The sequence below is a fragment of the Hemicordylus capensis genome, chromosome 2, assembly GCF_027244095.1.
Source record: "Hemicordylus capensis ecotype Gifberg chromosome 2, rHemCap1.1.pri, whole genome shotgun sequence".
Taxonomy (NCBI): Eukaryota; Metazoa; Chordata; class Lepidosauria; order Squamata; family Cordylidae; genus Hemicordylus; species Hemicordylus capensis.
In genome coordinates this window covers 409,401,514-409,415,976 of record NC_069658.1, presented here as the reverse complement: position 1 = coordinate 409,415,976, position 14,463 = coordinate 409,401,514, and positions in this window count along the sequence as shown.

Genomic DNA, 14,463 nt, shown 5'->3' with positions numbered 1-14,463 from the left:
GTAAACTATTTTTAAAAATAAAGTAAACTGGTATTTTACTTTATTAAAGTAAGGATATTTAGATGCTGTGACATGTCGATACCTACAAAGATTAGAATCGTTTGGACAATGGTTTTTCCCATGACTCTCTATGGATGCAATAACTGGACTTTGAAGAAGCAAGATAGAAAAAGTATTGATGCTTTTGAACTTTGGTGCTGGAGAAGACTTTTGGGGATACCATGGACAGCCAGAAAAACAAACAAATGGATCATAGAACAAATCAATCCAGATTTGTTCACTTGAGGCACAAATGACCAGGTTCAAACTATCATACTCTGGACACATTATGCAGAAACCCAGCTCCCTTGAGAAGTGTATAATGAAGGGGAAAGTTGAAGAGAAGAAGAGGATGACCAGCATTAAGGTGAGTGAACTCAATTACAACAACAATGAGAGATCTTAAAGGCCAAATTGAAGACAGATCATCCTGGAGAGAATCTATCTATGTGGTTGCTAAGAGTCGACACCAACTTGACGGCACTTAATCATTCAATCAAAACTGGTATTTTATTATCTGGAGGCAATTCTGACTAATCTTATCCTGTGTTATCTTGGTCCTCTCCGTCAAGTTACTGAAAAAGTGTTTGCAAATCCTCTAGGAGAATTGGGAGGATAGAAAATGGAAGTTTGCAGAATTGTTACTTAATACCCAATTCCTATTTTCCCCTTAATACATAAGAGTCCTATTGTCCTTTAACTCATGAAGTGATGGCAGCTATTGATTCTTTGGATATTTTAGAGTAGATCTATTCCTAGTGGTAAAGCTGCAGCAACTAAGATAACCATCTAATTTGGCCCACTCATCTAGTGCCGTGCACTGACACTAGAGGGGTATAGGTTATCACTGTGGTTGCCAGGAGTCAGCACCGACTCGACAGCACACTTCACTTATAGATTATCCAAAAGACTCCAAAGATGTCATAATGTGCAATATGAACAGTTGCTACTGAAAGCAGCTGTAACTCTGACACTGGGAATGACCTTCTGCAAGAATTTTGCTTTCTTTTATGAAAAAATGTAAAAATGTTCCTTTCCCCCTGATGCCGCCTTTTTTTTTTGACAGTTGCTGTTTACGATCTGATTCCAAGGAGCTTGATATTTTTATTATTGATCTTATATTATTGTTTTAATAAATTAATAGTGCATGCATAAATAGATCTGCAGGTTCACTCTGTCACAATCCACAAGGAATACGTTTATAGACACATGCAATGGGTCAATGTGTGGGGTTTTGCTCACAAAGTAGAGGTATGTGGACCTAGTCCTGTTTGACACAACTTCAGTGGGTCACATGGAGGTTGTTGATTAGAAAAATCAGCTGTTCCACATCTGCAGTGTCTTCCACATCTGCAGTGGGAGAGGATTGCTGTATTGTGATGGGGTGTTATCTGGCTGAGATAATGATCAAGTTAGAACCCTCCTTGCTATAAGCTTAAGTGATGAAACTTGGGATGGGGTCATATCTCAGTAGAAGAGCATCTGTATGCAGAAGATCCCAGGTTCACTCCCTGGCAGCATCTCCAAGTACAGCTGTGAGAGACTCCTGCCTGAAACCTTGTTGAGCTGCTGTCAGTCAGTGTAGACGATACTGAGCTAGGTGGACCAACAGTCTGACTTGCTATAGAAAGGTAGCTTTCTCTATTGTATTAGAAGCATGCAGTGGTATGATTTATGTATGGTTCATTATAATGTTAGGAAAATATTATTTTAAAGCTACAAAAAGCATGTGTTCACTTTAAATATAGTGTACCAGCTATAAAAAAGGTGTATTGATTTAAATAAAATTAAAACTCCATTGCCTATGACTGATCTTTTAAAAAAACACAACCCTCCAAGCATACACTGATGCATACAGTGCCAAAAGAACATCCAGGCTCAGGTTTTTTGTTTTTGTTTTAAATTTTCTCCTCCCACTTAAAATAATTAATCAAAGAAACTGTCTCAATTGAAATTCTCTTCACAAGACCTTGATATATCATCTTCAAAACAAATGGAACACGACTTATTTTTAAATCTTTTAAAATTTTATTTTTAATCATTTTTTCTCCCTCTCTCACAACACTAGAACGAGGGGTCACCCCATGAAACTGAAGGCTGGGAAATTTAAGATCAACAAGAGGAAGTACTTTTTCACCCAGCACATAATTAATCTATGGAATTCCTTGCCATGGGATGTGGTGATGGCCACCAGCTTGGATGATTTCAAGAGGGGCTTAGACAGATTCATGGTGGACAGGTCTATCAATGGCTACTAGTCTGGTGGCTGTGGGCCATCTCCAGCCTCCATACCAGTTGCAGAGGAGCAACAGCAAGAGAGAGGGCATGCACAAACCTCTTGCCTGTGGGCTCCCCAGAGGCATCTGGTGGGCCACTGTGTGAGATAGGATGCTTGATTAGATGGGCCTTGGGCCTGATCCAGCAGGGCTGTTCTTATGTTCTTATGTACTGACTAACAAAGCACACATGTAAAGAGATGCAGCAGAGGCCAGTGCGCAACTCCCAACAGTCTTATGTGTGCACTGTTGTGCAAGTGGGTAAAATGTCTCTGCTCTGCCTATGCTCTGGAAATGATGTGTTCTCTCTTTCAGGGCTCTTCCAAAGCACTTTCAGAGCATGGGCAGAACAGAGTTGCTTGGCTTACTTGCACAACAGCACACACAAAGAGGGACTGGGAGAGTTATGCCCAGGCTTCTGTGGCATCCCCAGAGTCCCGCTTTATGCGTATGCTTTGTTAGTCGGGACATTAGCCACTGTCTTCCCAAACACAAAATTAAAGGGGGAAAGTAAAGGCAATTTGCTGTGGCTAGCAAAATGAGCTCCACTGCCTGCACCTTGAACCAGTGCAAGTCCAGTCAGAAACTTATGGTCACTCAGCAGCAAAGAAACCACACAATGTGTGTGTGTGTGTGTGTGTGTGTATCTTGTGTGTGTGGCCTTTCTACATTAACATACTAAGTTTTTTGAAACCAACAAACAATTCAACAGTCTGCAGCTATCAGAATACTCAAAGCAACAGTTTTATGGGCAATGACAGAGCAGCTGTAGGGCACAAGTATATCTGAATCTGCCTTATCATCATGGGCCCCTTTTTCATTTTAGAAGAAAGATACCAAAATGGAGTGGCCCTTGCCCATGCTGCATGCCAGAAGGTGTGAACCCAAACAAGTGAAGAGTCCCCTCTAGTGTCACCCTTTTGGTGATGACCCAGCAGCAGACTTGGGGAGATATTCTCCCTCCTAGAAAATATAATATGTTAGAGGAGGGGTCTCTTCATCAAGCAGGTGTTCTTCCACGATCCTAACTGATCTCTGTGGTGGCAGCCTAATTGTTTGGGGACGGATGTAATTTTTAAAATATCACAATAACAAATACAGCAGCAACCACTCCCAGAGTCAATCGTAACTACAAAACTATGGACCCACCACCATGAGTAATTCATAACTAATGTGTATGGGCATTCACATAATATTATTTTAATATTATGTGATAATATATATTATAATATATTAGCATTAATATATTAAAAATATATTAGCATTATATATTAGCATTATATTCAAATGCTACCGTATTGTTAGAAGGGAAGAATATCATTATTAGTTTGTTTCTCATTGGATGTCTTGAAAGAAAGGATGGCTTTCTTATTTCAATGTTTTCGTTTATTAATCTTCCAATGGGGATGCTGATTTAATAATTTCACTATGCTGGTAGCCCGCCTTCTTATTTCAGATGGCTCAGCTTGCTTTCGCTGTAGCCCTAGTGAAGACTCCAAGGACAGGGTTGCACACCTTGGGCCCTCTTGCAGATGTTGGCTTACAATTCCCACCATCCCTGACTATTGCACCACTGTGGCTGGAGATGATGGAAGTTGTAGTTCAAAAACAGCTGGGGGGGGGGCAAAATTGTGCAGGTCTGCTCAAGTGCCACCATACTTTGATTCTTGATGCTCTGTGGAGCAGCACGTCTGAGCAACAAGGGTGATGGAAGGGAGGAAGGGAATTTCCCCATTCCCTGCTATCGTCACAAGCCCATGGAAGGGCAGAGCTAATGTGTGTGGCGGGGAGAATCTCCTTCTTTCCTCACATGCTGCCTCTGCTGCTCCACTGCTGTTAAATAAATTGTGGGAGGGGTGTGTTTTGAGAGGCTTCAGGGCTGGCAAGGAAGATCAGTTTGGGGTGGGGTAAAAGGGCGGGCTGTGGTGGGAATTTATTTATTTATTTATTTGCTTATTTAACACACTTATATACCACCCAAAACCTACATCTCTGGGCAGTAGTTGTTGCTGAACTTCTGCAGGCTCAAAGAAGAACTTTCAGAGCTCCAAAAGTTCACCTTGGAGTTTTTTTGAGCTGCAACGTATTTGTGGAAATGTTTGCCAGCATTTTTACTGCCAGCTGCTCCCTCCAGACTACCAGCAACACAGTTGGAATACTATTCATGATATCACTAAGACTCATATTTCTGGAATTGGAAACCTGAATCTTGTGGGTTCATCAAGCTCACCTCAGATGCTAGGCAAATATTATGACTCTTGAATTCTTCTCCTGTTTGGATTTTAATCTGAAAGATTTACGCAAAGAATAATCTCCCTTTTTCCTGCTCCGAGTCATCTAGCTCCCAAGCCCTCTCCTCTTACATGACCCCAAACCCACCAGATATGCTAATCACCCTCTTTCCTTCTCTCTCACCACACGTCTGGTGGTGCTGTGCTCTGGTTGCTGCAAATGGTGGCAATGGTGGTCTATCTGCTCTCCAGCACTTGGCATCTTAATATGCAGTGTACCAGGTACAATCAATCAACACCACTGGGACAAAAAAAAGGGGGAAGGGCTCTTCTCCCATTTTTAAAATAATAAAATCTATCAGTTAATTTGACCTATCGCCAGCACTAGGTAGAACACATGCAAGGCAAAGAGTAAAAGTAAGTATCCTTAGCAAAGCTGCAAATTAATTTTAGGTGGTGAACTAGGTAAAAAGTCAATCAAGGCCATCAGGTAATTGAAGTGGGAGGAGAGGAGGGAGGGGATTTGGAAGACTGGTGGATGGGTAGTTCAACCCAAATTTGGATTGGAATTACGCCAAGTTCTCTTCATAAAAGACCCTTTATTGTGCAAACTGTTTTTGTAGAAAATTGGTATAAATCATTAAATTAGTCAAGTTATTTTCTGAGTTGGGGGGCGGAATAGCTTGGCCTATTTTCAAGTCTACTCCATATTAGCAGGGAGCAGCTCATATGTTGATAGATATTGTGCTCCTTCACAAGCAAAGTCTAAAGCGCAACAATGGCAGCAGAAACAAAGGCAAACAGCAATCCTAACAGCCACTCACACAGCATTAGGGATGTGCACTAACTGGTTTGATGCTCCCTTTCTGGAGCACCGAACCTGTTTGGATGCTAGAGATTGAGCTGACTCAGTGGGCAGTGGGGTTGTGTGCCTTTAAGTGAGCAGGTAAGGTACTCCTTGCCTTTTTGGCCCCTCCCCACTAATCCCCCACCCACCCACCCACCCAGTGCTTGATTTTGAAACAGACGTAGGGGGCTGCAGCGTTCTTTCCTGTAGCCCAATTGGTGTTGGAACACACATGGCCAGGGTGCATGTGCACCGGCCATTTGCATGGTATGCTGAGCACACAATATAAAGGTTTCATGGAAGACATTGGGGCTGACCCCTGCATTTCATGCAGCTCCACTTCTTTGTTTATCAAAGGGATAGCAACTAGTAAAGCTAGTGTCATGCCCTCGGTCTCAAATAGCGAGGAGGAAGGGGAAGCTGACAGCCTTTCAGCCGATGCAGGGGTGCCTGAGGGGCAGAGCCCAGCTGTCAGTTCCCAAGAGACAGCTGAGGAAGGTCCAGCTGATGTTTCAGAGCAGGCACAGCAGTCTGAGGCAGCAGAGACAGTGACGGACAGACTAGAAGATGAGCTGTGCAGGCAACCCCCACTGACTCCACAGCAAAGGCGTGTCACAAGGTAAAGAGCACAGCTGGAAACTATCAGGAGGAGTACATGCCTCTTGCAGAGGGCTGATAAGCCTTGAATCCCTGCCAGCTGAGAGTTATCAGCTTGGACTATAAAGCACGTCAACAGGTTTCTGTTAGCTGCTGGAAGACATTTGTCAACCCTCGTGTCGACAGCTTTCAGCCCGAGCCTGATATAGAGAACTATTCCGAGCCGTGTTTCATTTCTGCAGCCCAGTTTGTATTGTGGACTATCTTCCAGGACTTCCCTTCTGGGTGGCCAGATTGCTGACAACTATGGGTGCCGGAGCTGCCCATCACTGTTGCTCCAGTACATTTGTTGGACATTTGTCTCCAGCTGTGAGACAAGATGCAAACAAGATGGTGAACTCCTCTTCTAATTGGTGATGCACCTGCCACCTCTTCTTCTAATTGGTGGTGCACCTGCATGTCTAATTGGTGTTGCACCTGCCACCAACCACGACTGTGTTAGTAAGGTGTGTTTAAATTAGTTCATGGCATAACGGCTTTACTACTCCATAGTAGGGATGTGCGAAACGTTTTAGATACAAAATGTTTTGTACTCCAAACAGCTTGTTTCGGGTGTTTGGTAGACAAAACAAAACATCCATTTTCCAGATCCAAAAGTTTTGTATACAAAACAAAACGGCCCTGTTTCGGCTACAAAACGTTTTGTTGTTTCGGACCTCCATTTTGTGGTGATCTCTGAGTCAGTCTCCATTTTGTGTTTGACATCTCTTTGAATTTCCCACCCTTCCATCCTTCTGATCGGTGACCTAAATCATGGGCTGACCTGCTGACAATTCCCTCCTTGTTCCCCATTGGCTCTTTTGCTTCTTGCCACTATTTACTGACCCCACATTGGCCAGGGGAAGGGTTGCTAACCCATGGGGTGCTGGGTTCTGTTGTTTCTGTGGTGTTCTGAGTGTAGATTCTCTGGTAGCATATGAGAGTGGATTCTTGTTTTTCACTGAAAATCTCATATACTCCCTGAGAATCTACAATGAACACCTCAGAAACACAAAACCCAGTACCCCAAGGGCTTGTGGGTATGGAGGTGGTTGGCACCCTATGTGCACTACACAGCCCCTCGCTCTGGGAAACCCCAGTGCCCCCCAAGTGGAATTATGGGGCTGCTGAAACCTCCATTATTCCCTATGGGAGAAATCTTAAAAGACACGTAAACTTCAACAATTCACAAAAGATCAGCCCTTTGCCCAATGGAGAGGAGAACTGGTCTTGTGGTTGAGCATGACTTGTCTCCATAGCTAAGCAGGATCTGTCCTGGTTGCATATGAATGGGAGACCTGATGTGTGAGCACTGCAAGATATTCCCCTCAGGGGATGAAGCCGCTCTGGGAAGAGCAGAAGGTTTCAAGTTCCCTCCCTGGCTTCTCCAAGATAGGGCTGAGAGAGATTCCTGCCTGCAACCTTGGAGAAGCCGCTGCCAGTCTGTGAAGACAATACTGAGCTAGATAGACCTATGGTCTGACTCAGTATATAGCAGTTTCCTATGTTCCTAATTCTTTTGAGATAATTCTGGAAGTTTCCTTGCCCCCTTTGGGCACTATCACCCACCACACTCTGCTCTGGGTCATCCCTTTCCCCTTGATTTGAAGCGACACATTTGCTGGAATCCCCATTATTCCCTATGGGAAAATTCTTAAAGATGTGTAAACTCAAAAAATTCACAAAAAATCAGCCCTTTGCCTAATTCCTTTGAAATTTGGGTGGTAGCTTCCACCCATTGGACACTACCAGCACCACCCACTCTTTTTGCCCTGGTATCCTGTTTAAAAATCCAAATCGATTCGGATTCGGAAAATTCGGCTACAAAACAGAGCTGATTCGGATTCAGAAAATTTGGGTACAAAACAAAATGGGGGTGTTTCGATTAGGATACAAATCGAAACAAGAAAATTCCAAAATGCACACCCCTACTCCATAGTGGAGGGGGAGCTTTTTGGTGATTTTTCCCATTGTGTAATAGTTTTTGAAGATCAGGTTTGTGAGATTTTGAAAGGAAAAACAAAGTTGACAATACAACCTAACAATAACTTTAGCTGAGCCAGTAAATATTTCTTGCTGATAGAGAATGGGAAGTTGATTCATTTGCCACACCCTCCAGCTAGGCTATCAGCCAGGGATGTACCTATAATCAAACAAGGTGGGACAAGTGTCCCCGGGCTCCTGAGCAAGAGGGGACATGCTGGCTGGGACACACTGGCTCACTCTTCATTTCCCCCTCCCACCTCCCCAGCTCACTGGCATACTGTTGGCTCCTGACTGGAGGATACACCTTGACTTCATGTGACACAAGTCCTCCAGGAGGGAGGAGTGTCAGGCATCATCCCTATCCTCCTAGCTGGCTGACTGGCTAGTGCTCCAGTTCAGCCCATCACACCCTCAACAGCGAGGGAAAAGTCACTGAGCATCAGCCAGCCAGCCAGCCATGAGGAGAGAAAGAGGGAAGGATGCTGCCTGACATCGCTCCCCCTCTCCTCCTGAAGCTCAGACAGAGCTGAAAAGATCTTCAGTTAATGGGGCTTAGGGACCCTTTTAGAATCACACCCTTGTTACAAAGAATAGGGTAAAACCATAATAATCCTTTTCTATGCTCTGCCCCACCCCAATATTCCTTAGCAACAGGGTTCAGTTTGCTCCGAAATCCTGGGGTAAAATCTGGGACTCAGTTTCCCAGGAAAAACTTTGACTGCTCTGTGTGTGTGTGCGGGGGTGGGGTGGGGGGAAGTAAATTAAGAAAGACAGAAGCATTGCTGATGTTTAATGAATATATGAACTGAGTGTAGGAGGTATATATATTTTTAAAATGTTCCTGACCCAAGGGAATGCACATGTGCAAGTATGTTTTTATGTGTGAAAGTGTCTGCATGTGTGCAAAATGTGTGATATTACATGCAAAGAATGTTTTATTTTTCACCATGTCCTTACCATTCTTCTGCAGCAAAGACATGGGGGATGGAGGTGGAGGAGAGGGAAGGGGATAGGCAGAGGGGCCAGGAGGCAGGGGCCTATCTTACTTGTCCCAGGGCCCATATGCCAGCCCTGCTATGTTCCTGCTATCAGCCAAACTGGGAGAAGATTATGACTCAATGGGCCATATATTGATTAAATGTGTAGGTCAAACAACAAGATCACCCATTGGCCATTGAGGTCAATGGCTCAGTAAGCTGAGCATCTGAGAAAACCCCCATATACTGAAAACTCTTGATCCTGGGGTTATATTTTGATTGATTGGTTTTACTGCCTTCATCGAAAAGGAGTTATCTGATCGTTTCAAATACTGAACCATACTTTGGATGGGGTTACCTCTCTCTGTGGGGCCTGGGAGCAAACTGCCCCCTAAGAAAGACCCTGACTGCACCTGTGACTGAGTGCTCAAGTAGATAATTAAGAAAGCATAGGAACTTTCCACATGCCTCAGCCAAGCTTCTTGATACCTCAGCCAAGCTCCCTGGCAGCCCCCTGATATTCGGGGGGTCCGCTCTTGCAAGGGATTATGTTGCCATTAAGGCAATATTGACTCATCAGGCACATTCAGGCATCACACAAAACTGGAGTTACAGGTTGCTGGCAAACCTGTAACTCTGGTTTCATGCAATGTCTGAATGTGTGCAACCATAGCTTCACAACAAAATCACAGTTTACTTCCCAAACTGGAATCTGGAGCTGGGATTACTCCTCAGTTTCACTGCTATAAACCTCTGTTAGAAGTTAAGGTCGTGTTGTCTGCATGCATCCGCTGCTATAACTGTGGTTACAGGTTAGGTGACCAGTGAGAGGCCAGCTTGGAGCAGCACCAACAGGGCTTACCCGGCACTCCATGGTGTGTTCCCTGACTGAATGCTACACCCCTTCCTGCAAATATCCTCCTCCTTCTGCCTGCCAACAAGCACACCAGGTCCTGCTGCTCTTATAATTAAATGGCCAGCAGCACTACCAGGGGAGCACTGCTTGAGGTCTGCCATCCTTGCAGCAATGGTGGTGGTAAGTCTGTGCTGGACGTGATGGACTTGTAGAACTCCCCCCCCACCCCCCGAGTGATTTCCTGGAGCTGTGTAGCCATGCCCACAGCCTGGCACCAGCACGGCTGTACAAGTGGGTGGAACCAAGCTCGGAGGACCAGAAATTGGAGGGGAAACACTAACCCGCCTCTGGAGTTTCCCAAACTGGGAATGAGGGGTTGTCTGTGATGCAACCCCCAGTTTAGAATGTTAACTGCAAACTGCATTTCTAAGCCAGTTCCTAAGATGTCTGAATTCAGCCTAAACCTCTGCTAGAAGGGGCCGTCATGTTGTCTGCATGCATCCGCTGCTATAACTGTGGTTACAGGTTTAAGCAGCGGCGGCAACCAGTGAAAGGCCAACTCAGAGCAGCACCAACAGCAGTTACGCTCTAGGGCTTACCCGGCCCTGCATGGTGGGGTCTTACACTCTAAGGCCAACCCAGCCTTGACTGAATGTCACATCCCTCCCCGCACACTTCCTACTTCCTCTGCCTGCCAACAAGCCCACCACTCATAATTAAAGGGCCAGCAGCACTACCATGGGAGCACTGCTTTAAGTATGTAATCACAGCCAGTAATCACACCTCTCTGAGCTCCTGGCCAATTGTGAGTGATTTCCTGGAGCTGTGAAGCCATGACCACAGCCTGGCTACAGCATGGCTTGACAAGTTGGGGGAACCAAGCTTGTAGGACCAGAAAGGGAGTGGAAACTCTAACCCAAATCAGGGTTTCCCAAAACAGGGATGGAGGATTGCCTCCAATATAATCCCCAGTTCAGAATTTTAACTTCAAACTGCAGTTCTAAGCCAATTTCTGCTATGTCTGAATACGGCCATCCACTGCATATCCTATCCTGGACTGAGCCCACCTTCAGGAGGAATCCAGGAGCAACACAGAAAGGGTTGCCATGTCCCCCAAATTTAGGGTAGCCCCTGGATGTTGGCTTCTTCACCCGGCTGCTAAATTCTACCCAGATTTACATGGATTTCAAATGTGCTACCCAGATTTTACTCTGGATCTGATCACAGGGGAGGGCAGAGAAGGAGGGGAAGGTACACAAAGCTGTCAAATAAATAAAATGCAAATTAGTTGCCACATAATTTGCATAATATGCAAGTTAGGCCACCTAGCCTGCTGTGTGTAAAAGTCCCTGGTGAATGATGAGCCTGCATGGCTCAAGTTAAAGCCAGGGTGAGAAAAGAGAGGGGAAGAGGCAGGAAAGCCAGGGAGGGGGAAGTGCAACTGTAGCCACTTCTCCACCTGCCCTTCTCTGTCCTCCACCCCATTCCAATCTCACTAATTATTCTATCTATCTATCTGTCAAATTTGTAGAATGCTCCAAACTTCCATCTCTGGGCGGTTGAAAACAACATAAAACAGATTAAAACAAAAATGAAAACCTAAAAACAATTTAAAACCACAATCAAGTTAAAAAGCTTGGGTGAAAAAATAATAAATAAAAAGAAGTATCCTATTCAGAATTTCTTCTAAAAATGCCAAAAGCAACTTAGCTTACCCTGAGCAGGTTCTGGTATAAAAAACAGTGCATTGCAGCTTATCTGGTGGTGGTGGGGCAGTGGGGGCAAGTAAAAGGCCTTTAGGTCCAAGCTTCAAAATTACCTAAGTGCAGGTAGTGATAAACAATGAGACTGATAGGTTTCATTCTCTCACCTGTCTCCATGTGAAAGAATGAAACTTGAGACCCTCAGCCTAACAAAGGGGAAGTGGAGTAGAGAAAGCATCATCAGAGAGGGGATTCCCTTGCTCATTATCTCTACCCCTAGTGCCCCTAGTGGTCAATAGGGTTGCTCATGCTAGGAGTCGATGCCATGCAAGAGCTGCATACATCTCCAACCGTTTAGCCAGTACAATACCCTATATTTGGAGGAAGAAGGGGAAGGTGCTCTGTAGCCATAAGGCCTGAGTGTTCTGCACACTTTGGTTCTGCACACCTTGCAGGGATGGAAGATGTTCAGGATTTGTAAACTTCCTCCCTTCCTTTACCTGTTTGAGGTGCATTATCCTTGAATTCCGAGGTTCAGTAAGGAGGCTGAACCTTCAGGTGCGTGTTTGTGTCTGGAGTGAGTCCTGAAGCAGAATACCTATAAAAGGTCTGAGAATATGAGCATTATCCATCTGCCTTTCTTACACTGTTGTTAGATTTTACTGTTTGTTGCTGGTGCAAAGTGCTCTTTCAGCAAAGTTCCCCATCGCCAAGTTTCCACGTGTGTATGCTCATAGTCCTGTGACACAAGAGTAGAGTGATGTAGCTCCATGTTGTGTGTCTTCACATATGAGCTATGTTCCCTTGCTAGGACTTATATAGTTCTGAAGCTGAGCAGTGATGAGCTGCTGAGATGATGATGATGATTGATGATACTGTTTACACATAGTCTACCAGATGTTATTGACTGGATTTGGTACTTTAATTATCGGGCCCTTTCCAAGGGTCTAGAATAACTAAAGAAGAATTAAAGATATTGTCATTGTCATAGTATTCGTGCTGTTCTGAGTAGTGTGGCTTTCTGTAGTTGATGATGTGTTGTAATTTTATTGATGCCCAAGGTGTCAACACGGTGTTCAAGTTCTTTTGGTACTGCATCAAGGGCACCAACAACTGTTGGCATCACCATTGTTTTCTTTTTCCAGAGCCGCTAAATTTCATTCTGAAGGCCCTTGTATTTAGTTATTTTCTCCAGTTGTTTTTTGTCAACTCCTCTATCCCCTGGGATTGCAATATCAATTATCAGAACCTGATTCTGATAATTGATATTGATACTAGTCGGAGGGCTGTGGACCACCTTCAGTCTCAAAAGGCAGGATGGCTCTGAGAACCAGTTGCAGGGGAGAAATGGCAGGAGAGAGGGCACGCCCTCAACTCCTGCTTGTGGCCTCCAGCAGCATCTAGTGGGCCACTGTGAGAAACAGGATGCTGGACTAGATGGGCCTTGTGCCTGATCCAGCAGGGCTGTTCTTATGTTCTTTTCAATGACTGTCAGATCAGGCATATTGTGTGCTAAATGTCTATCAGTTTGTATTTGAAAATCTCAAAGGATTTTTGCCTCTTCATTTTCTGTGACCTTCTCAATTGGATGAGTCCACCAATTCTTGCTTGCTGGCAATTTGTAATTCTTGCAAAAGCTCCAGTGGATCATTGCAGCAACTTTTTTGTGTCTTTCTTTATAATCATTATTAATTTATTTCTTCTTTTCTCTTCTTTCCTCCTCCTCCTCAATCTAAAAAGAAACACCAGAGAGAGTCTGGTTTGGGGCAGTATATAAATGCATTAAACAAACAAACAAACAACCACAGGGAGGGGGGATGAGTAGGGACAGTTGCTATCCTCCAGCTAAATACAACAGAACCACCCAGTAGTAGGGTTTAATCGGAATCCTATCTTCTTAGGTAACTGAGGGGATGATGAGAGTGAAGAGACAGTCATCTGGGGTTTGCAACTAGCTCCAATGTTCTCACTTACACTGTTTGCAGGGGGTACGAAGTGTTTGGAATTCTCTGGCATAGATCCATTTGATAGGTCATCTGTGACTTGGCTCCCTTTCTTGAGTGATCTGTTTTGCATGTATTTTGAGTTTTCTGCCATGCATTCACTAAACATCCTTTGGATTAGAAACTCCTACCCTTTGTGTTTCCTACCTGGGAAACAGCCTGGGCCTTGACAAATTCCTTAATATCACATCACATATATGTATGTGTGTGTTGTATATATATGACTTAACATGTAGCCTGTAGTTGGGCTCACCTGCTTGAGTTATGTATGTAGGGTTTTGCTTTGCGTTTTTTAATCACTTAGTGTCTGAACTGTGCTAAGCTGATCTGTGTCGGCCTGATATCATGTATCACACTTGTCCTGAGGGCAAAGGACTTGTAAGTACATTCAGTGGTTTTAAACCTTAGATCAGTGTTCTTCATTGCAAGGCCTGGGAGCCAGTGGTTGCTCCCATCAACCACAAGTGTGAATACCCAATTATTTATTTACTAGTCATGAAGCCTGTTACATTAACGGGCGCTAGGAGGATGATTATCAGGCGCGCCACCGTGGCCCGCTTCTCCGGGCCGCTCGCTCCGCCGTCGTTGGCCCCCACCATGACGGCAGCCTGCGAGTCCCCTCAGCTGCTGGTAGCAGGAGAGCCACTGGCTCGCTCCCTTCTTCGCCTGCCTCTCCCTCACTCTTTCCCCTCCCTTCTCCTGCTGGCGGGGCTTCTCGTGATAGCCAGGAAGGCCGGCACCCTCCCTGCCCGCCTCCCTTAGGCCGCCTACTGCTCTCGGTCCTCTCCTCCTCCTCCTGCCGCCGCCGCCACATTGCCTGCGCCTGGCGGCTCCAGCCTGCTTCTCCCTGCCCTGACATCAACCCGCCCTCGCTCTCTCGTTCTTCCCCTTCTCCCGCCCCGTGTGGCT